The sequence below is a fragment of the Pseudophryne corroboree genome, unplaced genomic scaffold (assembly GCF_028390025.1).
Source record: "Pseudophryne corroboree isolate aPseCor3 unplaced genomic scaffold, aPseCor3.hap2 scaffold_90, whole genome shotgun sequence".
NCBI classification, from domain to species: Eukaryota; Metazoa; Chordata; class Amphibia; order Anura; family Myobatrachidae; genus Pseudophryne; species Pseudophryne corroboree.
The window spans coordinates 466,919-487,925 of NW_026970479.1; the positions used below are offsets into that span (position 1 = coordinate 466,919).

At 47.2% G+C, this 21,007-nt stretch overlaps 21 non-coding genes across 21 annotated transcripts; 13 read left to right on the plus strand and 8 right to left on the minus strand.

Moving 5' to 3' along the window:
- Window positions 1-103: 103 nt before the first annotated feature.
- Window positions 104-266, minus strand: LOC135044448 (U1 spliceosomal RNA). Its single transcript, XR_010237040.1, has one exon. It is a non-coding gene; the product is annotated as a U1 spliceosomal RNA (small nuclear RNA).
- A 152-nt stretch (window positions 267-418) lies between these two features.
- LOC135045027 (U1 spliceosomal RNA) lies at window positions 419-582 on the minus strand. The gene has a single exon (XR_010237562.1). It is a non-coding gene; the product is annotated as a U1 spliceosomal RNA (small nuclear RNA).
- Window positions 583-1,237: 655 nt separating this feature from the next.
- LOC135045176 (U1 spliceosomal RNA) lies at window positions 1,238-1,400 on the minus strand. The gene has a single exon (XR_010237704.1). It is a non-coding gene; the product is annotated as a U1 spliceosomal RNA (small nuclear RNA).
- Window positions 1,401-1,552: 152 nt separating this feature from the next.
- LOC135045024 (U1 spliceosomal RNA) lies at window positions 1,553-1,716 on the minus strand. Its single transcript, XR_010237559.1, has one exon. It is a non-coding gene; the product is annotated as a U1 spliceosomal RNA (small nuclear RNA).
- A 674-nt stretch (window positions 1,717-2,390) lies between these two features.
- LOC135045110 (U1 spliceosomal RNA) lies at window positions 2,391-2,554 on the minus strand. Its single transcript, XR_010237643.1, has one exon. It is a non-coding gene; the product is annotated as a U1 spliceosomal RNA (small nuclear RNA).
- A 152-nt stretch (window positions 2,555-2,706) lies between these two features.
- Window positions 2,707-2,870, minus strand: LOC135044987 (U1 spliceosomal RNA). The gene has a single exon (XR_010237523.1). It is a non-coding gene; the product is annotated as a U1 spliceosomal RNA (small nuclear RNA).
- Window positions 2,871-3,541: 671 nt separating this feature from the next.
- LOC135045203 (U1 spliceosomal RNA) lies at window positions 3,542-3,704 on the minus strand. Its single transcript, XR_010237731.1, has one exon. It is a non-coding gene; the product is annotated as a U1 spliceosomal RNA (small nuclear RNA).
- A 152-nt stretch (window positions 3,705-3,856) lies between these two features.
- On the minus strand, window positions 3,857-4,020 carry LOC135045055 (U1 spliceosomal RNA). Its single transcript, XR_010237589.1, has one exon. It is a non-coding gene; the product is annotated as a U1 spliceosomal RNA (small nuclear RNA).
- A 7,548-nt stretch (window positions 4,021-11,568) lies between these two features.
- Window positions 11,569-11,732, plus strand: LOC135044869 (U1 spliceosomal RNA). Its single transcript, XR_010237405.1, has one exon. It is a non-coding gene; the product is annotated as a U1 spliceosomal RNA (small nuclear RNA).
- Window positions 11,733-11,884: 152 nt separating this feature from the next.
- Window positions 11,885-12,047, plus strand: LOC135044528 (U1 spliceosomal RNA). Its single transcript, XR_010237107.1, has one exon. It is a non-coding gene; the product is annotated as a U1 spliceosomal RNA (small nuclear RNA).
- Window positions 12,048-12,718: 671 nt separating this feature from the next.
- On the plus strand, window positions 12,719-12,882 carry LOC135044948 (U1 spliceosomal RNA). Its single transcript, XR_010237484.1, has one exon. It is a non-coding gene; the product is annotated as a U1 spliceosomal RNA (small nuclear RNA).
- Window positions 12,883-13,034: 152 nt separating this feature from the next.
- Window positions 13,035-13,197, plus strand: LOC135045204 (U1 spliceosomal RNA). Its single transcript, XR_010237732.1, has one exon. It is a non-coding gene; the product is annotated as a U1 spliceosomal RNA (small nuclear RNA).
- A 659-nt stretch (window positions 13,198-13,856) lies between these two features.
- On the plus strand, window positions 13,857-14,020 carry LOC135044954 (U1 spliceosomal RNA). Its single transcript, XR_010237490.1, has one exon. It is a non-coding gene; the product is annotated as a U1 spliceosomal RNA (small nuclear RNA).
- Window positions 14,021-14,172: 152 nt separating this feature from the next.
- On the plus strand, window positions 14,173-14,335 carry LOC135044369 (U1 spliceosomal RNA). The gene has a single exon (XR_010236974.1). It is a non-coding gene; the product is annotated as a U1 spliceosomal RNA (small nuclear RNA).
- Window positions 14,336-15,006: 671 nt separating this feature from the next.
- Window positions 15,007-15,170, plus strand: LOC135044949 (U1 spliceosomal RNA). The gene has a single exon (XR_010237485.1). It is a non-coding gene; the product is annotated as a U1 spliceosomal RNA (small nuclear RNA).
- A 152-nt stretch (window positions 15,171-15,322) lies between these two features.
- On the plus strand, window positions 15,323-15,485 carry LOC135045205 (U1 spliceosomal RNA). Its single transcript, XR_010237733.1, has one exon. It is a non-coding gene; the product is annotated as a U1 spliceosomal RNA (small nuclear RNA).
- Window positions 15,486-16,144: 659 nt separating this feature from the next.
- Window positions 16,145-16,308, plus strand: LOC135044955 (U1 spliceosomal RNA). Its single transcript, XR_010237491.1, has one exon. It is a non-coding gene; the product is annotated as a U1 spliceosomal RNA (small nuclear RNA).
- Window positions 16,309-16,460: 152 nt separating this feature from the next.
- LOC135044375 (U1 spliceosomal RNA) lies at window positions 16,461-16,623 on the plus strand. The gene has a single exon (XR_010236979.1). It is a non-coding gene; the product is annotated as a U1 spliceosomal RNA (small nuclear RNA).
- Window positions 16,624-17,297: 674 nt separating this feature from the next.
- Window positions 17,298-17,461, plus strand: LOC135045099 (U1 spliceosomal RNA). The gene has a single exon (XR_010237632.1). It is a non-coding gene; the product is annotated as a U1 spliceosomal RNA (small nuclear RNA).
- Window positions 17,462-17,613: 152 nt separating this feature from the next.
- LOC135044361 (U1 spliceosomal RNA) lies at window positions 17,614-17,776 on the plus strand. The gene has a single exon (XR_010236966.1). It is a non-coding gene; the product is annotated as a U1 spliceosomal RNA (small nuclear RNA).
- A 655-nt stretch (window positions 17,777-18,431) lies between these two features.
- Window positions 18,432-18,595, plus strand: LOC135044910 (U1 spliceosomal RNA). Its single transcript, XR_010237446.1, has one exon. It is a non-coding gene; the product is annotated as a U1 spliceosomal RNA (small nuclear RNA).
- Window positions 18,596-21,007: the final 2,412 nt, after the last annotated feature.

The following is a 21,007-nucleotide window of genomic DNA, read 5'->3' on the forward strand; positions in this document are numbered from 1 at the left end:
GAGAAGTCAGGATAGTGCACAAGGGTATAAAAGGGAGGGGCTCAAGAAAAAAGAAGTGGAAACAGACAGCAAACTAGGCTGGAGAGAGACCTGAGACAAAGAGATCTGAATTATACGAGAGCTGACCAGGGGAAACACAAATTCTGCAGTCAAGTTTCCCACATTTGGGGAAATCGCAGGGGCAGCACACCCAGAGTACAATGGGTGAGCCTTGCCCTGGGAGAAGCACCTTCATGATCATAGTATCTCACCTGGCAGGTAAGTAGGAGTTGGGCTAGAGCTGGGGAGGGTCGCTGCTCGGGCACCCCCCTGTCAAGTGAAGGAGATCCAACTGAGGCAGCACAAGGGAACTCTCGAAAGAAGAACAAGGCTAGAGGAAGATCTGAGACAAAGAAATCTGACTTTTACCAGAGCTGACCAGAGGAAAACACAAACACAGTCCCCCACTACAACAAATAATGCAGTCGAGTTTCCCACATTTGGGGAAATCACAGGGGTCAGCATACCCAGAATGCAATGAATGAACCTCACCCTGGGAGAACAATCTTCATGACCATGGTATCGCCTATGCAAAATAAGTATGATTTGGGATAGGGCTGGGGAGGGCCGCTGCTCAGGCACATCTCTGTCAAGTAATGGAGATTCAACTGAGGCAGCACAAGGGAACTCTCATCTGGGGACAACAACTGCAGGGAGAACACATATTTTCAGATGAACATGGGAGGGCAGAAGGCTGCCTAATACTGAAGCACCCCCAAACAACAAACCAAATGCAACAACTAGTGCAAGCATTCCGGGGGGAAGGCCTGCAGCAGATGGATTTGCATATGGTGATGTCATCCAAGCAGTGGGTCAAAGTTGGCTTCAACCCTCATCTGCATATGAAAAGAGAAAAGGGGCGTGCAGGGCATGGCGGCCTTTTGCGGCGCTTGGATGACCCCTAGTTCGCATTAAACACCTCCACCCTCCTTTGGTGTGGGGCTCATGTTGACAATGCCCTAGCCCCTGAAGCATTCAAGCTGATTTCTTACAGCAGCTTGGCACTGTAACAGCTCCAGAGCTGCTCTGTAAGGCAAGTAAAAGGGTGTGTAGTTTGCATTGTGCATTGGAAGGCACAAAGTAAGCAGACAGGAGGAGAAGTCAGGATAGTGCACAAGGGTATAAAAGGGAGGGGCTGAAGAAAAAAGAAGTGGAAACAGACAGCAAACTAGGCTGGAGAGAGACCTGAGACAAAGAGATCTGAATTATACGAGAGCCGACCAGGGGAAACACAAATTATGCAGTCAAGTTTCCCACATTTGGGGAAATCGCAGGGGCAGCACACCCAGAGTGCAATGGGTGAGCCTTGCCCTGGGAGAAGCACCTTCATGATCATAGTATCTCACCTGGCAGGTAAGTAGGAGTTGGGCTTGAGCTGGGGAGGGTCGCTGCTCGGGCACCCCCCTGTCAAGTGAAGGAGATCCAACTGAGGCAGCACAAGGGAACTCTCGAAAGAAGAACAAGGCTAGAGGAAGATCTGAGACAAAGAAATCTGACTTTTACCAGAGCTGACCAGAGGAAAACACAAACACAGTCCCCCACTACCACAAATAATGCAGTCGAGTTACCCACATTTGGGGAAATCACAGGGGTCAGCATACCCAGAATGCAATGAATGAACCTCACCCTGGGAGAATAATCTTCATGACCATGGTATCTCCTATGCAAAATAAGTATGATTTGGAATAGGGCTGGGGAGGGCCGCTGCTCAGGCACATCTCTGTCAAGTAAAGGAGATTCAACTGAGGCAGCACAAGGGAACTCTCATCTGGGGACAACAACTGCAGGGAGAACACATATTTTCAGATGAACATGGGAGGGCAGAAGGCTGCCTAATACTGAAGCACCCCCAAACAACAAACCAAATGCAACAACTAGTGCAAGCATTCCTGGGGGAAGGCCTGCCGCAGATGGATTTGCATATGGTGATGTCATCCAAGCAGTGGGTCAAAGTTGGCTTCAACCCTCATCTGCATATGAAAAGAGAAAAGGGGCGTGCAGGGCATGGCGGCCTTTTGCGGCGCTTGGATGACCCTTAGTTTGCATTAAACACCCCCACCCTCCTTCGGTGTGGGTCTCATGTTGGCCATGCCCCAGCCCCTGAAGCATTCAAGCTGATTTCTTGCGGCAGCTTGGCACTGTAACAGCTCCAGAGCTGCTCTGTAAGGCAAGTAAAAGGTTGTGGGCCCTGCAGCACTACCTGTAGTTTGCATTGTGCATTGGAAGGCACAAAGTAAGCAGACAGGAGGAGAAGTCAGGATAGTGCACAAGGGTATAAAAGGGAGGGGCTCAAGAAAAAAGAAGTGGAAACAGACAGCAAACTAGGCTGGAGAGAGACCTGAGACAAAGAGATCTGAATTACACGAGAGCCGACCAGGGGAAACACAAATTCTGCAGTCAAGTTTCCCACATTTGGGGAAATCGCAGGGGGCAGCACACCCAGAGTGCAATGGGTGAGCCTTGCCCTGGGAGAAGCACCTTCATGATCATAGTATCTCACCTGGCAGGTAAGTAGGAGTTGGGCTAGAGCTTGGGAGGGTCGCTGCTCGGGCACCCCCCTGTCAAGTGAAGGAGATCCAACTGAGGCAGCACAAGGGAACTCTCGAAAGAAGAACAAGGCTAGAGGAAGATCTGAGACAAAGAAATGTGACTTTTACCAGAGCTGACCAGAGGAAAACACAAACACAGTCCCCCACTACAACAAATAATGCAGTCGAGTTTCCCACATTTGGGGAAATCACAGGGGTCAGCATACCCAGAATGCAATGAATGAACCTCACCCTTGGAGAACAATCTTCATGACCATGGTATCTCCTATGCAAAATAAGTATGATTTGGGATAGGGCTGGGGAGGGCCGCTGCTCAGGCACATCTCTGTCAAGTAAAGGAGATTCAACTGAGGCAGCACAAGGGAACTCTCATCTGGGGACAACAACTGCAGGGAGAACACATATTTTCAGATGAACATGGGACGGCAGAAGGCTGCCTAATACTGAAGCACCCCCAAACAACAAACCAAATGCAACAACTAGTGCAAGCATTCCTGGGGGAAGGCCTGCAGCAGATGGATTTGCATATGGTGATGTCATCCAAGCAGTGGGTCAAAGTTGGCTTCAACCCTCGTCTGCATATGAAAAGAGAAAAGGGGCGTGCAGGGCATGGCGGCCTTTTGCGGCGCTTGGATGACCCCTAGTTCGCATTAAACACCTCCACCCTCCTTCGGTGTGGGGCTCATGTTGGCTATGCCCCAGCCCCTGAAGCATACAAGCTGATTTCTTGCAGCAGCTGGGCACTGTAACAGCTCTAGAGCTGCTCTGTACGGCAAGTAAAAGGGTGTGGGCCCTGCAGCACTACCTGTAGTTTGCATTGTGCTTTGGAAGGCACAAAGTAAGCAGACGGGAGAAGTAAGGATAGTGCGCAAGGGCATAGAAGGGAGCGGCTCAAGAAAAGAGAAGTGGAAACAGACAGCAAACTAGGCTGGAGAGAGACCTGAGACAAAGAGATCTGAATTATACGAGAGCCGACCAGGGGAAACACAAATTATGCAGTCAAGTTTCCCACATTTGGGGAAATCGCAGGAGCAGCACACCCAGAGTGCAATGGGTGAGCCTTGCCCTGGGAGAAGCACCTTCATGATCATAGTATCTCACCTGGCAGGTAAGTAGGAGTTGGGCTAGAGCTGGGGAGGGTCGCTGCTCGGGTACCCCCCTGTCAAGTGAAGGAGATCCAACTGAGGCAGCACAAGGGAATTCTCGAAAGAAGAACAAGGCTAGAGGAAGATCTGAGACAAAGAAATCTGACTTTTACCAGAGCTGACCAGAGGAAAGCACAAACACAGTCCCCCACTACCACAAATAATGCAGTCGAGTTTCCCACATTTGGGGAAATCACAGGGGTCAGCATACCCAGAATGCAATGAATGAACCTCACCCTGGGAGAACAATCTTCATGACCATGGTATCTCCTATGCAAAATAAGTATGATTTGGGATAGGGCTGGGGAGGGCCGCTGCTCAGGCACATCTCTGTCAAGTAAAGGAGAGATGGTCTGCCAGATTACATAATGCATACCAGAGCCATAACTAGACTTTTTGGTGCTCTGTGACAGATAATTATATGCCCCCCCCCTCCCCATTTTTGCAATATGGACAAAAGGTGCATGCCTTCTGGGGAAGGGGCATAACAAGATTGGTCTCAGAGAAAGCACATGAGATATGAAGATATATCTAGTATACTTGGCACTCAATGGTTTGTGGTATTGCCGGGGTGCACTCCTTAAATGCATATACAGTCACACATGGCATGTTTGTGCAAATGGCATATCAGCAGTCAGCACTAACTGGTGACATGCCATTTGTACAAGTAAGCCATGTGTGACTATTATATAAATATGCTTTATTAAATAACACCTCAAACTATCATACCCAGGATTCAAACCTATAACCTGTTGAATTCTAATCAAACACCCTACCCATTGAGCTACTTGATCCTGCATCTATTCTAACCTCCAAAAACAGATTCAGTTGCATCTTCCAGCGTGTTTTGTTTGCGCCTTTGCAAATGTCTTACATCGACAAACTTATTTAGTACTATTTTGCAAATAGGGTTAGATTGTCGCAACATTGTGTTCCCTAATTGCTTGATTTTTTAAATGCAACAATTGATAAAGACACCTGATAATTGCTCTGTGGAGTCTTATTTTGTGTTTTGTGTTTAGTCTTTAGATCTGAATTTGAATGTACTTGTGAACTAACTTAATTTCCTACTTCTAAATTCATTCCTAAATTCACTACTTACATGAATCCTGTAGTTGGGCATTTTGGGACTTCGATTGTGGGCATTGTTTTGTGTCCAGACCAGCAGCAGGTGGTGTGCATTTGCTGGAAAGGCATCGAAGACCTCCGATATGCTGCATCTCCTGATGTGTGTCTCCCTCAAGTGGCTGTCAGCAAATGCCTGCTAGACATGCATCATAGAACAGGCATGCTAAAACATGGGTCTTCAACCTGCGACCCTCCAGCTGCTGTGGAACTACACATCCCAGCATGCCCTGCCTCAGTTTTAGCATACCTTAATAGCAAAACTGTGGCAGGGCATGCTGGGATGTGTAGTTTCACAGCAGCTGGAGGGCCACAGGATGAAGACCCATGTGCTAGAGCCAAGCCAGCTAGAGCTGGGTGGTTGGGTGGGTGGTGTGTCGGATGTGGAGCACATGCAAATGATTGTGTATCATCCAGCTAGTGAGAGAGAAAACTCATGCAGGAGTGTGCCTGCTTGTCAGTGGGTTATGCACCTTGCCAGACGTTAAATCTACATAGAGCAGCTGGAGGGGACAAGAGCAGGTTTGCAAAATATAGATAGAAGAGCATATATGCTGGCGCATTCTCCATGATTGTGTCAGCTTATGTTTTGGTGCACTGCACTTTCCTCCACTAAGTTTTAGCCATTTTTGTTAAGCTCAAGTGTAGTTGCTTCTCGGCCTTTTGGCTGTGATCTTGTATCGTGGATGAAGGGTCTGCTGGAGGGAGGGATTGTTTTCTTCATTGGCGAAAGACCAAAGATATTCCAGGATGGAAGGCTTGGGAACACTATCTGTTTTTCAGTTGTGGAAGAGCACAGAGGTCGGATTGGACTACATTCTATAGTAAAGGATATCTTTCTATTTATTGACCCTCCCCTTATATGTGTCTGTGTTACAATAAAGCTTCGGTTTTGTGAATCCCTCACCCTCTTACACTCCACACCCATAGCCTTATTAACTGTTGTATTATTGTATAGTTTAAATGTATAGTGCAGTTCATGATTTATAGTGTAGGCTGGCCTGTGCTGTAGTTCTTGAACTGTACTATACCGTCAGCATTTGTATTGTGTTTTGGCTGTGCTGCAACACTGTATTTATGTGTGTAATGTTTATGTATGTTTTTTTTTATGCCAATAAAGACTGCTTTTTCAAGCCAATATCTGAAAACAATCAATGTTTATCTTTGATGGCAATAAAAGTGGTATGATATTTGATGCTTTTGAAATCCAATATCTGATATGTCCCCTATCTGGGAACCATATATTAAATGGCTTTTCAGAAAAGGGAGATGGGAGAAGAGCTTTCAGTACTTGTAGGACCGATGCACATAAAGAAGCAAAAAAACATACATAAACATTACACACATAAGTACCGCGTTGCGGCACAGCCAAAACACAATAGAAATGCTGACGGTATAGTACAGTTCAAGAACTACAGCACAGGCCAGCCTACACTATAAATCATGAACTGCACTATACATTTAAACTGTACAATAATACAACAGTTAATAAGGCTATGGGTGTGGAGTGTAAGAGGGTGAGGGATTCACAAAACCGAAGCTTTATTGTAACACAGACACATATAAGGGGAGGGTCAATAAATAGAAAGATATCCTTTACTACAGAATGTAGTCCAATCCGGTCTTTCAACTCTTCCACAATTGAAAAACGGATAGTGTTCCCAAGCCTTCCATCCTGGAATATCTTTGGTCTTTCGCCAATGAAGAAAGCAATCCCTCCCTCCAGCAGACCCTTCAACCACAATACAAGATCACAGCCAAAAGGCCGAGAAGCAACTACACTTGAGCTTAACAAAAATGGCTAAAACTTAGTGGAGGAAAGTGCAGTGCACCAAAACATAAGCTGACACAATCATGGAGAATGCGCCAGCATATATGCTCTTCTATCTATATTTTGCAAACCTGCTCTTGTCCCCTCCAGCTGCTCTATGTAGATTTAACGTCTGGCAAGGTGCATAACCCACTGACAAGCAGGCACACTCCTGCATGAGTTTTCTCTCTCACTAGCTGGATGATACACAATCATTTGCATGTGCTCCACCTCCGACACACCACCCACCCAACCACCCAGTCACCAGAGCCACCCACAAACCAACTGGCTCCGTGATTTAATTTGCACAGTGTAGTCATCCAGGCAGCATGTCCTTCTCAATGGAAGGATCTCTGGTTCCATGGAATCTTCCGCATTGGAATGCTGCGGAACAAAAAGGATTTAAATATTCAGCTTGCTAGCATTCAATGTACCTGTGGCTTGGCTCTAGCACATGGGTCTTCATCCTGTGGCCCTCCAGCTGCTGTGAAACTACACATCCCAGCATGCCCAGCCACAGTTTTGCTATTAAGGTATGCTAAAACTGAGGCAGGGCATGCTGGGATGTGTAGTTCCACAGCAGCTGGAGGGTCGCAGGTTGAAGACCCATGTTTTAGCATGCCTGTTCTATGATGCATGTTCCGTGATGTCACAATCAGCTTGGAATGGGGTGTCTAGCAGGCATTTGCTGACAGCCACTTGAGGGAGACACACATCAGGAGATGCAGCATATCGGAGGTCTTCGATGCCTTTCCAGCAAATGCACACCACCTGCTGCTGGTCTGGACACAAAACAATGCCCACAATCGAAGTCCCAAAATGCCCAACTACAGGATTCATGTAAGTAGTGAATTTAGGAATGAATTTAGAAGTAGGAAATTAAGTTAGTTCACAAGTACATTCAAATTCAGATCTAAAGTCTAGGTAGGCCTCACGTCCTGGCAGCCGCCAGCATTTAAAAATGCCTTGATTAGAGGTACGGAATTAAATGTAGATAAGAAGTAGACACAAAATAAGACTCCGCAGAGCAGTTATCAGGTGTTTTTATCAATTGTTGCATTTAAAAAATCAAGCAATTAGGGAACACAATGTTGCAACAATGTAACCCTATTTGCAAAATAGTACTAAATAAGTTTGTCGATGTAAGACATTTGCAAAGGCGCATCCAAAACACGCTGGAAAATGCAACTGAATCTGTTTTTGGAGGCTTGAATAGGAAATGTGCATCGGTCCTACAAGTACTGAAAGCTCTTCTCCCATCTCCCTTTTCTGAAAAGCCATTTAATATATGGTTCCCAGATAGGGGACATATCAGATATTGCCTTTCAAAAGCAGCAAATATCATACCACTTCTATTGCCATCAAAGATAAACATTGATTGTTTTCAGATATTGGATTGAAAAAGCAGTCTTTATTGACATAAAGAAGCAAAAAAAACATACATAAACATTACACACATAAGTACTGTGTTGCAGCACAGCCAAAACACAATACAAATGCTGTCGGTATAGTACAGTTCAAGAACTACAGCACAGGCCAGCCTACACTATAAATCATGAACTGCACTATACATTTAAACAATACAATAGTTAATAAGGCTATGGGTGTGGAGTGTAAGAGGGTGACGGAATCACAAGCCCAAAGCTTTATTGAAAGACAGACACATATAAAGGGAGGATTAATAAATACAAAAATACCCTTTACTATAGAATGTAGTCCAATCCGGTCTTTCAACTCTTCCACAACTGAAAAACAGATAGTGTTCCCAAGCCTTCCATCCTGGAATATCTTCAGTCTCTCGCCAATGAAGAAAACAATCCCTCCAGCAGACTCTTCAACCACGATACAATATCACAGCCAAAAGAGCGAGAAGCAACTACACTTGCGTTTAAACAAAATGGCTAAAACTTAGTGGAGGAAAGTGCAGTGCACCAAAACATAAGCTGACACAATCATGGAGAATGCGCCAGCATATATGCTCTTCTGTCTATATTTTCCAAACCTGCTCTTGTCCCCTCCAGTTGCTCCATGTAGATTTGACGTCTGGCAAGGTGCATAACTCACTGACAAGCAGGCACACTCCTGCATTAGTTTTCTCTCTCACTAGCTGGATGATACACATTCATTTGCATGTGCTCCACCTCCGACATACCGCCCACCCAACCACCCAGTCACCAGAGCCACCCACAAGCCAACTAGCTCCGTGATTTAATTTGCACAGTGCAGTCATCCAGGCAGCATGTCCTTCTCAATGGAATAATCTCTGGTTCCATGGAATCTTCCGCATTGGAATGCTGCGGAACAAAAAGGATTTAAACATTCAGCTTGCTAGCATTCAATGTACCTGCGGTTTGGTTCTAGCACATGGGTCTTCATCCTGTGGCCCTCCAGCTGCTGTGAAACTACACATCCCAGCATGCCCTGCCACAGTTTTGCTATTAAGGTATGCTAAAACTGAGGCAGGGCATGCTGGGATATGTAGTTCCACAGCAGCTGGAGGGTCGCAGGTTGAAGACCCATGTTCTAGCATGCCTGTTCTATGATGCATGTTCCGTGATGTCACAATCAGCTTGGAATGGGGTGTCTAGCATGCATTTGCTGACAGCCACTTGAGGCAGACACACATCAGGAGATGCAGCATATCGGAGGTCTTCGATGCCTTTCCAGCAAATGCACACCACCAGCTGCTGGTCTGGACACAAAACAATGCCCACAATTGAAGGCTCAAAATGCCCAACTACAGGATTAATGTAAGTAGTGAATTTAGGAATGAATTTAGAAGTAGGAAATTAAGTTAGTTCACAAGTACATTCAAATTCAGATCTAAAGACTAGGTAGGCCTCACGTCCTGGCAGCGCCCAGCATTTAAAAATGCCTTGATTAGAGGTAGGGAATTAAATGTAGATAAGAAGTAGACACAAAATAAGACTCCACAGAGCAAATATCAGGTGTCTTTATCAATTTTTGCATTTAAAAATTCAAGCAATTAGGGAACACAATGTTGCGACAATGTAACCCTATTTGCAAAATAGTACTAAATAAGTTTGTCGATGTAAGACATTTGCAAAGGCGCAAACAATACACGCTGGAAAATGCAACTGAATCTGTTTTTGGAGGTTAGAATAAATGCAGGATCAAGTAGCTCAATGGGCAGGGTGTTTGATTAGAATTCAACAGGTTATAGGTTTGAATCCTGGGTATGATAGTTTGAGGTGTATGTTTGTATATATTAGTCACACATGGCTTACTTGTACAAATGGCATGTCACCAGTTAGTGCTGACTGCTGATATGCCATTTACACAAACATGCCATGTGTGACTGTATATGCATTTAAGGAGGGCACCCCGGCAATACCACAAACCATTGAGTGTCAAGTATACTAGATATATCTTCATATCTCATGTGCTTTCTCTGAGACCAATCTTGTTATGCCCCTTCCCCACAAGGCATGCACCTTTTGTCCATATTGAAAAAATGGGGAGGGAGGGAGGGAGGGGGGGGGGCATATAATTCTCTGTCACAGGGATCCAAAAAGTCTAGTTATGGCTCTGGTATGCATTATGTAATCTGGCAGACCATCTCTCCAACACTGGCTGGTTGGAATAGAAATCCGGTTATCTATGTGAGCAAATGACCATCAACGATTTACTCTCAAACACTAAAAAATGGACAAAAATGGTCCCCTAAACAAATTGGTTAAATTTTGGGTTTAACCAATTTGTGTAATGACCATTTTTGACCACTTTTCTAGTGTTTGGGAGCAAATGGCTAATTGACATTTGCTCCAATACATTACCAGATTTTCATTCCATCCATCCAGACTGGATAGATAGCCTGACAGATAATTGTGTAGTGTACGCCCAGGATAACTGTCAGTCATGCTTTATTTTATGACGGCACATAAATGGGTGGGCAGATCCAGGGCAAGCACTGCCCACTCATGCATAGTTGTCAACTGATGTGAAGTTCCAGGGGGCAATCTCAGTTATAAAGAGAAGTATCTGGAAATTGTCCCTAGTTAAAAAAAAAAATTTGATCACCTCCATTTATTTAGTATGATATCCCAGGTGATAGGATGCCAGCAGTCAGAACAACATACTTTATTAAATAACACATCTCAAACTACCATACCCAGGATTCAACCCTATAACCTGTTGAATTCTAATCAAACACCCTACCTATTGAGCTATTTGATCCTGCATAAAAATTGTGAACATTATATGAAGCTATTGGTACTTTGCAAAAAAAAAAAGAATCAGCATTACAACGCAGCAGATCCATGCAGTTTGCAGCCACACACTACATGTATCTGCTCAGCCACAATGCTGATTATTTCTTCACAAAGTGCAAGGTGAGCTCCAAACAGAATTCTCTAGCTTAGAATTATACCTTTCTTTGCCAAACCTAGAAGTCGGGCCCCCCACCCTGGGATCCCCCAGAGGGAGGCCTGCACCGTCATGCGGCAGGCTTGTCCGTTTTGGAAGCAGGCTGATGGGCAGCCCAGGATTGCTTCAGTCTGGGCTTGGCAGGTCTGGAAACATGAGCTTGCTTTGGGTATGCCTGACCTTGGGTACGCTTTACCTGGAAGATGAAAGGGCCAAGAAAAGTACTTTTAGCCTTCTGCGTGGTAGGAGTCATACTAGGTAGGCAAGCTGTTTTAGCAGTAGCCAGATCAGCTACAATCTTATTGAGGTCTTCTCCAAAAGGAGATTCAACTGAGGCAGCACAAGGGAACTCTCATCTGGGGACAACAACTGCAGGGAGAACACATATTTTCAGATGAACATGGTAGGGCAGAAGGCTGCCTAATACTGAAGCACCCCCAAACAACAAATCAAATGCAACTTACTTGACAGAGATGTGCCTGAGCAACGGCCCTCCCCAGCCCTATCCCAAATCATACTTATTTTGCATAGGAGATACCATGGTCATGAAGATTGTTCTCCCAGGGTTAGGTTCATTCATTGCATTCTGGGTATGCTGACCCCTGTGATTTCCCCAAATGTGGGAAACTCGACTGCATTATTTGTGGTAGTGGGGGACTGTGTTTGTGCTTTCCTCTGGTCAGCTCTGGTAAAAGTCATATTTCTTTGTCTCAGATCTTCCTCTAGCCTTGTTCTTCTTTCGAGAGTTCCCTTGTGCTGCCTCAGTTGGATCTCCTTCACTTGACAGGGGGGTGCCCGAGCAGCGACCCTCCCAAGCTCTAGCCCAACTCCTACTTACCAGCCAGGTGAGATACTATGATCATGAAGTTGCTTCTCCCAGGGCAAGGCTCACCCATTGCACTCTGGGTGTGCTGCCCCTGCGATTTCCCCAAATGTGGGAAACTTGACTGCATAATTTGAGTGTTCCCTGGTCGGCTCTCATGTAATTCAGATCTCTTTGTCTCAGGTCTCTCTCCAGCCTAGTTTGCTGTCTGTTTCCACTTCTCTTTTCTTGAGCCGCTCCCTTCTATGCCCTTGCGCACTATCCTTACTTCTCCCGTCTGCTTACTTTGTGCCTTCCAATGCACAATGCAAACTACAGGTAGTGCTGCAGGGCCCACACCCTTTTACTTCCCGTACAGAGCAGCTCTGGAGCTGTTACAGAGCCCAGCTACTGCAAGAAATCAGCTTGAATGCTTCAGGGGCTGAGGCATAGCCAACATGAGCCCCACACCGAAGGAGGGTGGAGGTGTTTAATGCGAACTAGGGGTCATCCAAGCGCCGCAAAAGGCCGCCATGCCCTGCACGCCCCTTTTCTCTTTTCACATGCAGACGAGGGTTGAAGCCAACTTTGACCCACTGCTTGGATGACATCACCATATGCAAATCCATCTGCTGCAGGCCTTCCCCCAGGAATGCTTGCACTAGTTGTTGCATTTGGTTTGTTGTTTGGGGGTGCTTCAGTTTTAGGCAGCCTTCTGCCCTCCCATGTTCATCTGAAAATATGTGTTCTCCCTGCAGTTGTTGTCCCCAGATGAGAGTTCCCTTGTGCTGCCTCAGTTGAATCTCCTTTACTTGACAGAGATGTGCCTGAGCAGCGGCCCTCCCCAGCCCTATCCCAAATCATACTTATTTTGCATAGGCGATACCATGGTCATGAAGATTGTTTTCCCAGGGTGAGGTTCATTCATTGCATTCTGGGTATGCTGACCCCTGTGATTTCCCCAAATGTGGGAAACTCGACTGCATTATTTGTGGTAGTGGGGGACTGTGTTTGTGCTTTCCTCTGGTCAGCTCTGGTAAAAGTCAGATTTCTTTGTCTCAGATCTTCCTCTAGCCTTGTTCTTCTTTCGAGAGTTCCCTTGTGCTGCCTCAGTTGGATCTCCTTCACTTGACAGGGGGGTACCCGAGCAGCGACCCTCCCCAGCTCTAGCCCAAATCCTACTTACCTGCCAGGTGAGATACTATGATCATGAAGGTGCTTCTCCCAGGGCAAGGCTCACCCATTGCACTCTGGGTGTGCTGCTCCTGCGATTTCCCCAAATGTGGGAAACTTGACTGCATAATTTGTGTTTCCCCTGGTCGGCTCTCGTATAATTCAGATCTCTTTGTCTCAGGTCTCTCTCCAGCCTAGTTTGCTGTCTGTTTCCACTTCTCTTTTCTTGAGCTGCTCCCTTCTATGCCCTTGCGCACTATCCTGACTTCTCCCGTCTGCTTACTTTGTGCCTTCCAAACTACAGGTAGTGCTGCAGGGCCCACACCCTTTTACTTGCCGTACAGAGCAGCTCTGGAGCTGTTACAGTGCCCAGCTGCTGCAAGAAATCAGCTTGTATGCTTCAGGGGCTGTGGCATAGCCAACATGAGCCCCACACCGAAGGAGGGTGGAGGTGTTTAATGCGAACTAGGGGTCATCCAAGCGCCGCAAAAGGCCGCCATGCCCTGCACGCCCCTTTTCTCTTTTCATATGCAGACGAGGGTTGAAGCCAACTTTGACCCACTGCTTGGATGACATCACCATATGCAAATCCATCTGCTGCAGGCCTTCCCCCAGGAATGCTTGCACTAGTTGTTGCATTTGGTTTGTTGTTTGGGGGTGCTTCAGTATTAGGCAGCCTTCTGCCCTCCCATGTTCATCTGAAAATATGTGTTCTCCCTGCAGTTGTTGTCCCCAGATGAGAGTTCCCTTGTGCTGCCTCAGTTGAATCTCCTTTACTTGACAGAGATGTGCCTGAGCAGCGGCCCTCCCCAGCCCTATCCCAAATCATACTTATTTTGCATAGGAGATACCATGGTCATGAAGATTGTTCTCCCAGGGTGAGGTTCATTCATTGCATTCTGGGTATGCTGACCCCTGTGATTTCCCCAAATGTGGGAAACTCGACTGCATTATTTGTTGTAGTGGGGGACTGTGTTTGTGTTTTCCTCTGGTCAGCTCTGGTAAAAGTCAGATTTCTTTGTCTCAGATCTTCCTCTAGCCTTGTTCTTCTTTCGAGAGTTCCCTTGTGCTGCCTCAGTTGGATCTCCTTCACTTGACAGGGGGGTGCCCGAGCAGCGACCCTCCCCAGCTCTAGCCCAACTCCTACTTACCTGCCAGGTGAGATACTATGATCATGAAGGTGCTTCTCCCAGGGCAAGGCTCACCCATTGCACTCTGGGTGTGCTGCCCCTGCGATTTCCCCAAATGTGGGAAACTTGACTGCATAATTTGAGTGTTCCCTGGTCGGCTCTCATGTAATTCAGATCTCTTTGTCTCAGGTCTCTCTCCAGCCTAGTTTGCTGTCTGTTTCCACTTCTCTTTTCTTGAGCCGCTCCCTTCTATGCCCTTGCGCACTATCCTTACTTCTCCCGTCTGCTTACTTTGTGCCTTCCAATGCACAATGCAAACTACAGGTAGTGCTGCAGGGCCCACACCCTTTTACTTGCCGTACAGAGCAGCTCTGGAGCTGTTACAGAGCCCAGCTACTGCAAGAAATCAGCTTGAATGCTTCAGGGGCTGAGGCATAGCCAACATGAGCCCCACACCGAAGGAGGGTGGAGGTGTTTAATGCGAACTAGGGGTCATCCAAGCGCCGCAAAAGGCCGCCATGCCCTGCACGCCCCTTTTCTCTTTTCACATGCAGACGAGGGTTGAAGCCAACTTTGACCCACTGCTTGGATGACATCACCATATGCAAATCCATCTGCTGCAGGCCTTCCCCAAGGAATGCTTGCACTAGTTGTTGCATTTGGTTTGTTGTTTGGGGGTGCTTCAGTATTAGGCAGCCTTCTGCCCTCCCATGTTCATCTGAAAATATGTGTTCTCCCTGCAGTTGTTGTCCCCAGATGAGAGTTCCCTTGTGCTGCCTCAGTTGAATCTCCTTTACTTGACAGAGATGTGCCTGAGCAGCGGCCCTCCCCAGCCCTATCCCAAATCATACTTATTTTGCATAGGCGATACCATGGTCATGAAGATTGTTTTCCCAGGGTGAGGTTCATTCATTGCATTCTGGGTATGCTGACCCCTGTGATTTCCCCAAATGTGGGAAACTCGACTGCATTATTTGTGGTAGTGGGGGACTGTGTTTGTGCTTTCCTCTGGTCAGCTCTGGTAAAAGTCAGATTTCTTTGTCTCAGATCTTCCTCTAGCCTTGTTCTTCTTTCGAGAGTTCCCTTGTGCTGCCTCAGTTGGATCTCCTTCACTTGACAGGGGGGTACCCGAGCAGCGACCCTCCCCAGCTCTAGCCCAAATCCTACTTACCTGCCAGGTGAGATACTATGATCATGAAGGTGCTTCTCCCAGGGCAAGGCTCACCCATTGCACTCTGGGTGTGCTGCTCCTGCGATTTCCCCAAATGTGGGAAACTTGACTGCATAATTTGTGTTTCCCCTGGTCGGCTCTCGTATAATTCAGATCTCTTTGTCTCAGGTCTCTCTCCAGCCTAGTTTGCTGTCTGTTTCCACTTCTCTTTTCTTGAGCTGCTCCCTTCTATGCCCTTGCGCACTATCCTGACTTCTCCCGTCTGCTTACTTTGTGCCTTCCAAACTACAGGTAGTGCTGCAGGGCCCACACCCTTTTACTTGCCGTACAGAGCAGCTCTGGAGCTGTTACAGTGCCCAGCTGCTGCAAGAAATCAGCTTGTATGCTTCAGGGGCTGTGGCATAGCCAACATGAGCCCCACACCGAAGGAGGGTGGAGGTGTTTAATGCGAACTAGGGGTCATCCAAGCGCCGCAAAAGGCCGCCATGCCCTGCACGCCCCTTTTCTCTTTTCATATGCAGACGAGGGTTGAAGCCAACTTTGACCCACTGCTTGGATGACATCACCATATGCAAATCCATCTGCTGCAGGCCTTCCCCCAGGAATGCTTGCACTAGTTGTTGCATTTGGTTTGTTGTTTGGGGGTGCTTCAGTATTAGGCAGCCTTCTGCCCTCCCATGTTCATCTGAAAATATGTGTTCTCCCTGCAGTTGTTGTCCCCAGATGAGAGTTCCCTTGTGCTGCCTCAGTTGAATCTCCTTTACTTGACAGAGATGTGCCTGAGCAGCGGCCCTCCCCAGCCCTATCCCAAATCATACTTATTTTGCATAGGAGATACCATGGTCATGAAGATTGTTCTCCCAGGGTGAGGTTCATTCATTGCATTCTGGGTATGCTGACCCCTGTGATTTCCCCAAATGTGGGAAACTCGACTGCATTATTTGTTGTAGTGGGGGACTGTGTTTGTGTTTTCCTCTGGTCAGCTCTGGTAAAAGTCAGATTTCTTTGTCTCAGATCTTCCTCTAGCCTTGTTCTTCTTTCGAGAGTTCCCTTGTGCTGCCTCAGTTGGATCTCCTTCACTTGACAGGGGGGTGCCCGAGCAGCGACCCTCCCCAGCTCTAGCCCAACTCCTACTTACCTGCCAGGTGAGATACTATGATCATGAAGGTGCTTCTCCCAGGGCAAGGCTCACCCATTGCACTCTGGGTGTGCTGCCCCTGCGATTTCCCCAAATGTGGGAAACTTGACTGCAGAATTTGTGTTTCCCCTGGTCGGCTCTCGTATAATTCAGATCTCTTTGTCTCAGGTCTCTCTACAGCCTAGTTTGCTGTCTGTTTCCACTTCTTTTTTCTTGAGCCCCTCCCTTTTATACCCTTGTGCACTATCCTGACTTCTCCTCCTGTCTGCTTACTTTGTGCCTTCCAATGCACAATGCAAACTACAGGTAGTGCTGCAGGGCCCACACCCTTTTACTTGCCTTACAGAGCAGCTCTGGAGCTGTTACAGTGCCAAGCTGCTGCAAGAAATCAGCTTGAATGCTTCAGGGGCTGGGGCATGGCCAACATGAGACCCACACCGAAGGAGGGTGGGGGTGTTTCATGCAAACTAAGTGTCATCCAAGCACCGCAAAAGGCCGCCATGCCCTGCACGCCCCTTTTCTCTTTTCATATGCAGACGAGGGTTGAAGCCAACTTTGACCCACTGCTTGGATGACATGACCATATGCAAATCCATCTGCGGCAGGCCTTCCCCCAGGAATGCTTGCACTAGTTGTTGCATTTGGTTTGTTGTTTGGGGGTGCTTCAGTATTAGGCAGCCTTCTGCCCTCCCATGTTCATCTGAAAATATGTGTTCTCCCTGCAGTTGTTGTCCCCAGATGAGAGTTCCCTTGTGCTGCCTCAGTTGAATCTCCTTTACTTGACAGAGATGTGCCTGAGCAGCGGCCCTCCCCAGCCCTATCCCAAATCATACTTATTTTGCATATGAGATACCATGGTCATGAAGATTATTCTCCCAGGGTGAGGTTCATTCATTGCATTCTGGGTATGCTGACCCCTGTGATTTCCCCAAATGTGGGTAACTCGACTGCATTATTTGTGGTAGTGGGGGACTGTGTTTGTGTTTTCCTCTGGTCAGCTCTGGTAAAAGTCAGATTTCTTTGTTTCAGATCTTCCTCTAGCCTTGTTCTTCTTTCGAGAGTTCCCTTGTGCTGCCTCAGTTGGATCTCCTTCACTTGACAGGGGGGTGCCCGAGCAGCGACCCTCCCCAGCTCAAGCCCAACTCCTACTTACCTGCCAGGTGAGATACTATGATCATGAAGGTGCTTCTTCCAGGGCAAGGCTCACCCATTGCACTCTGGGTGTGCTGCCCCTGCGATTTCCCCAAATGTGGGAAACTTGACTGCATAATTTGTGTTTCCCCTGGTCGGCTCTCGTATAATTCAGATCTCTTTGTCTCAGGTCTCTCTCCAGCCTAGTTTGCTGTCTGTTTCCACTTCTTTTTTCTTGAGCCCCTCCCTTTTATACCCTTGTGCACTATCCTGACTTCTCCTCCTGTCTGCTTACTTTGTGCCTTCCAATGCACAATGCAAACTACACACCCTTTTACTTGCCTTACAGAGCAGCTCTGGAGCTGTTACAGTGCCAAGCTGCTGTAAGAAATCAGCTTGAATGCTTCAGGGGCTGGGGCATTGTCAACATGAGCCCCACACCGAAGGAGGGTGGGGGTGTTTAATGCGAACTAAGGGTCATCCAAGCGCCGCAAAAGGCCGCCATGCCCTGCATACCCCTTTTCTCTTTTCATATGCAGATGAGGGATCCAGCCAACTTTGGCCCACTGCTTGGATGACATCACCGTATGCAAATCCGTCTTCTGCAGAACTTCCCCCAGGAATGCTTGTACTAGTTGTTGCATTTGGTTTGTTGTTTGGGGGTGCTTCAGTATTAGGCAGCCTTCTGCCCTCCCATGTTCATCTGAAAATATGTGTTCTCCCTGCAGTTGTTGTCCCCAGATGAGAGTTCCCTTGTGCTGCCTCAGTTGAATCTCCTTTACTTGACAGAGATGTGCCTGAGCAGCGGCCCTCCCCAGCCCTATCCCAAATCATACTTATTTTGCATAGGCGATACCATGGTCATGAAGATTGTTCTCCCAGGGTGAGGTTCATTCATTGCATTCTGGGTATGCTGACCCCTGTGATTTCCCCAAATGTGGGAAACTCGACTGCATTATTTGTGGTAGTGGGGGACTGTGTTTGTGCTTTCCTCTGGTCAGCTCTGGTAAAAGTCAGATTTCTTTGTCTCAGATCTTCCTCTAGCCTTGTTCTTCTTTCGAGAGTTCCCTTGTGCTGCCTCAGTTGGATCTCCTTCATTTGACAGGGGGTGCCCGAGCAGCAATCCTCCACAGCTCTGGCCCAACTCCTACTTACCTGCCAGGTGAGATACTATGATCTTCACTGTTAGGGCAATCAGGATGTGGAATTCCCTGCCAGGGAAGGTGGTAATGGCGGACTCTGTAATTGGATTTAAAAAAGGAATGGATACATTTCTGAATGAAAAAGCTATCCAAGGTTATAATACTTAAAATATCAACATGGTTAATCCGGGGGTAACATGAGTTGTAGTAGCTAACTAGTCATAAAACATTATTCAGCAAGTATGTAGAATCATCACAACTTAAAACAGGTTGAACACGATGGGCAATTTGCCTCTATTCAACCTCAAAAACTATGTTACTATATGTTACTATATTACTATGTTACTGTAGTATACAGAACACCACAATGCAATGAGCAGTGATAGTGAGCACTGATGAGGATACTAGAACTGACACTGAGCAGCAAGATGCAGCACTGGACTATTAGTAATGTACTGTAGTATGCTGAGCACAACAATGCAGCACAAGACAATGAGCAGTGATACTGAGCACTGATGAGGATACTACTGAGAACTGACACTGAGCAGGAGAGACACACTACTAGTATTACTGAGCAGCAATAAGTATCCACTGATACTGAGCACTGATATTGAGATTTCCACTGAGAGAATATAGCCACGTCCTCTCCGCTCTCTCTTCAATGCACGAGTAAAAATGGCGGCAACGCGCAGCTCTTTATATGGAATCCGAATCTCGCGAGAATCCGACAGCGGGATGATGACATTTTCCCTTGTTCAGGTTTTCCGAGTCAGGCGGGAACAACCGAGCCTGCCTCGGAGGAGGAGTTCGTGGGGTTCGTGGGGAATTCGGTTCTCGGAGAACCGAACCCGCTCCTCTCTACCTTATACCCATCAATTTTTTTTATTTTCAATCTAAGCCCCTGCAGTTTTCTGTAAGCATCTGCTTTGCTATGATGATCAACAAGTCACAAGGGCAAACACTCAGGGCTTGAGGCGTAGATCTTAGGACCAGCTGCTACAAGCATGGCAGAGGTGTCACTATCACTGGTGACACCCAGAGAGGTGGCGAGGGAGATTGTAATGCAGTGCGCGCAGATAAGCAGCGCAATGGTAAAAAGGAGGCATGGTTTCATAGGTAGGGGCGTGGCCTGGTGGCCTGAATCTACATTTTGTTGCTCCGGGTGTCCCGGGGGTTGGGGGCTGCACCGGGGACTAGTGTGTGAGCGGTGCTGGCTCCTGCACAGTGACATGGCATGGCCACTAGAGATGTGCACCGGAAATTTTTCGGGTTTTGTGTTTTGGTTTTGGGTTCGGTTCCGCGGCCGTGTTTTGGGTTTGAACGCGTTTTGGCTAAACCTCACCGAATTTTTTTTGTCGGATTCGGGTGTGTTTTGGATTCGGGTGTTTTTTTCAAAAAACCCTAAAAAACAGCTTAAATCATAGAATTTGGGAGTCATTTTGATCCCAAAGTATTATTAACCTCAATAACCATAATTTCCACTAATTTTCAGTCTATTCTTAACACCTCACACCTCACAATATTATTTTTAGTCCTAAAATTTGCACCGAGGTCGCTGGATGACTAAGCTCAGTGACCCAAGTGGCCGACACAAACACCTGGCCCATCTAGGAGTGGCACTGCAGTGTCACGCATGATGGCCCTTCCAAAAAACACTCCCCAAACAGCACATGACGCAAAAAAAAAAAGAGGCGCAATGAGGTAGCTGTGTGACTAAGCTCAGCGACCCAAGTGGCCGACACAAACACCTGGCCCATCTAGGAGTGGCACTGCAGTGTCACGCAGGATGGCCCTTCCAAAAAACACTCCCCAAACAGCACATGACGCAAAGAAAAAAAGAGGCGCAATGAGGTAGCTGTGTGACTAAGCTCAGCGACCCAAGTGGCCGACACAAACACCTGGCCCATCTAGGAGTGGCACTGCAGTGTCACGCAGGATGGCCCTTCCAAAAACACTCCCCAAACAGCACATGACGCAAAGAAAAAAAGAGGCGCAATGAGGTAGCTGTGTGACTAAGCTCAGCGACCCAAGTGGCCGACACAAACACCTGGCCCATCTAGGAGTGGCACTGCAGTGTCACGCAGGATGGCCCTTCCAAAAAACACTCCCCAAACAGCACATGACGCAAAGAAAAAAAGTGGCGCAATGAGGTAGCTGTGTGACTAAGCTCAGCGACCCAAGTGGACGACACAAACACCTGGCCCATCTAGGAGTGTCACTGCAGTGTCACGCAGGATGGCCCTTCCAAAAAACACTCCCCAAACAG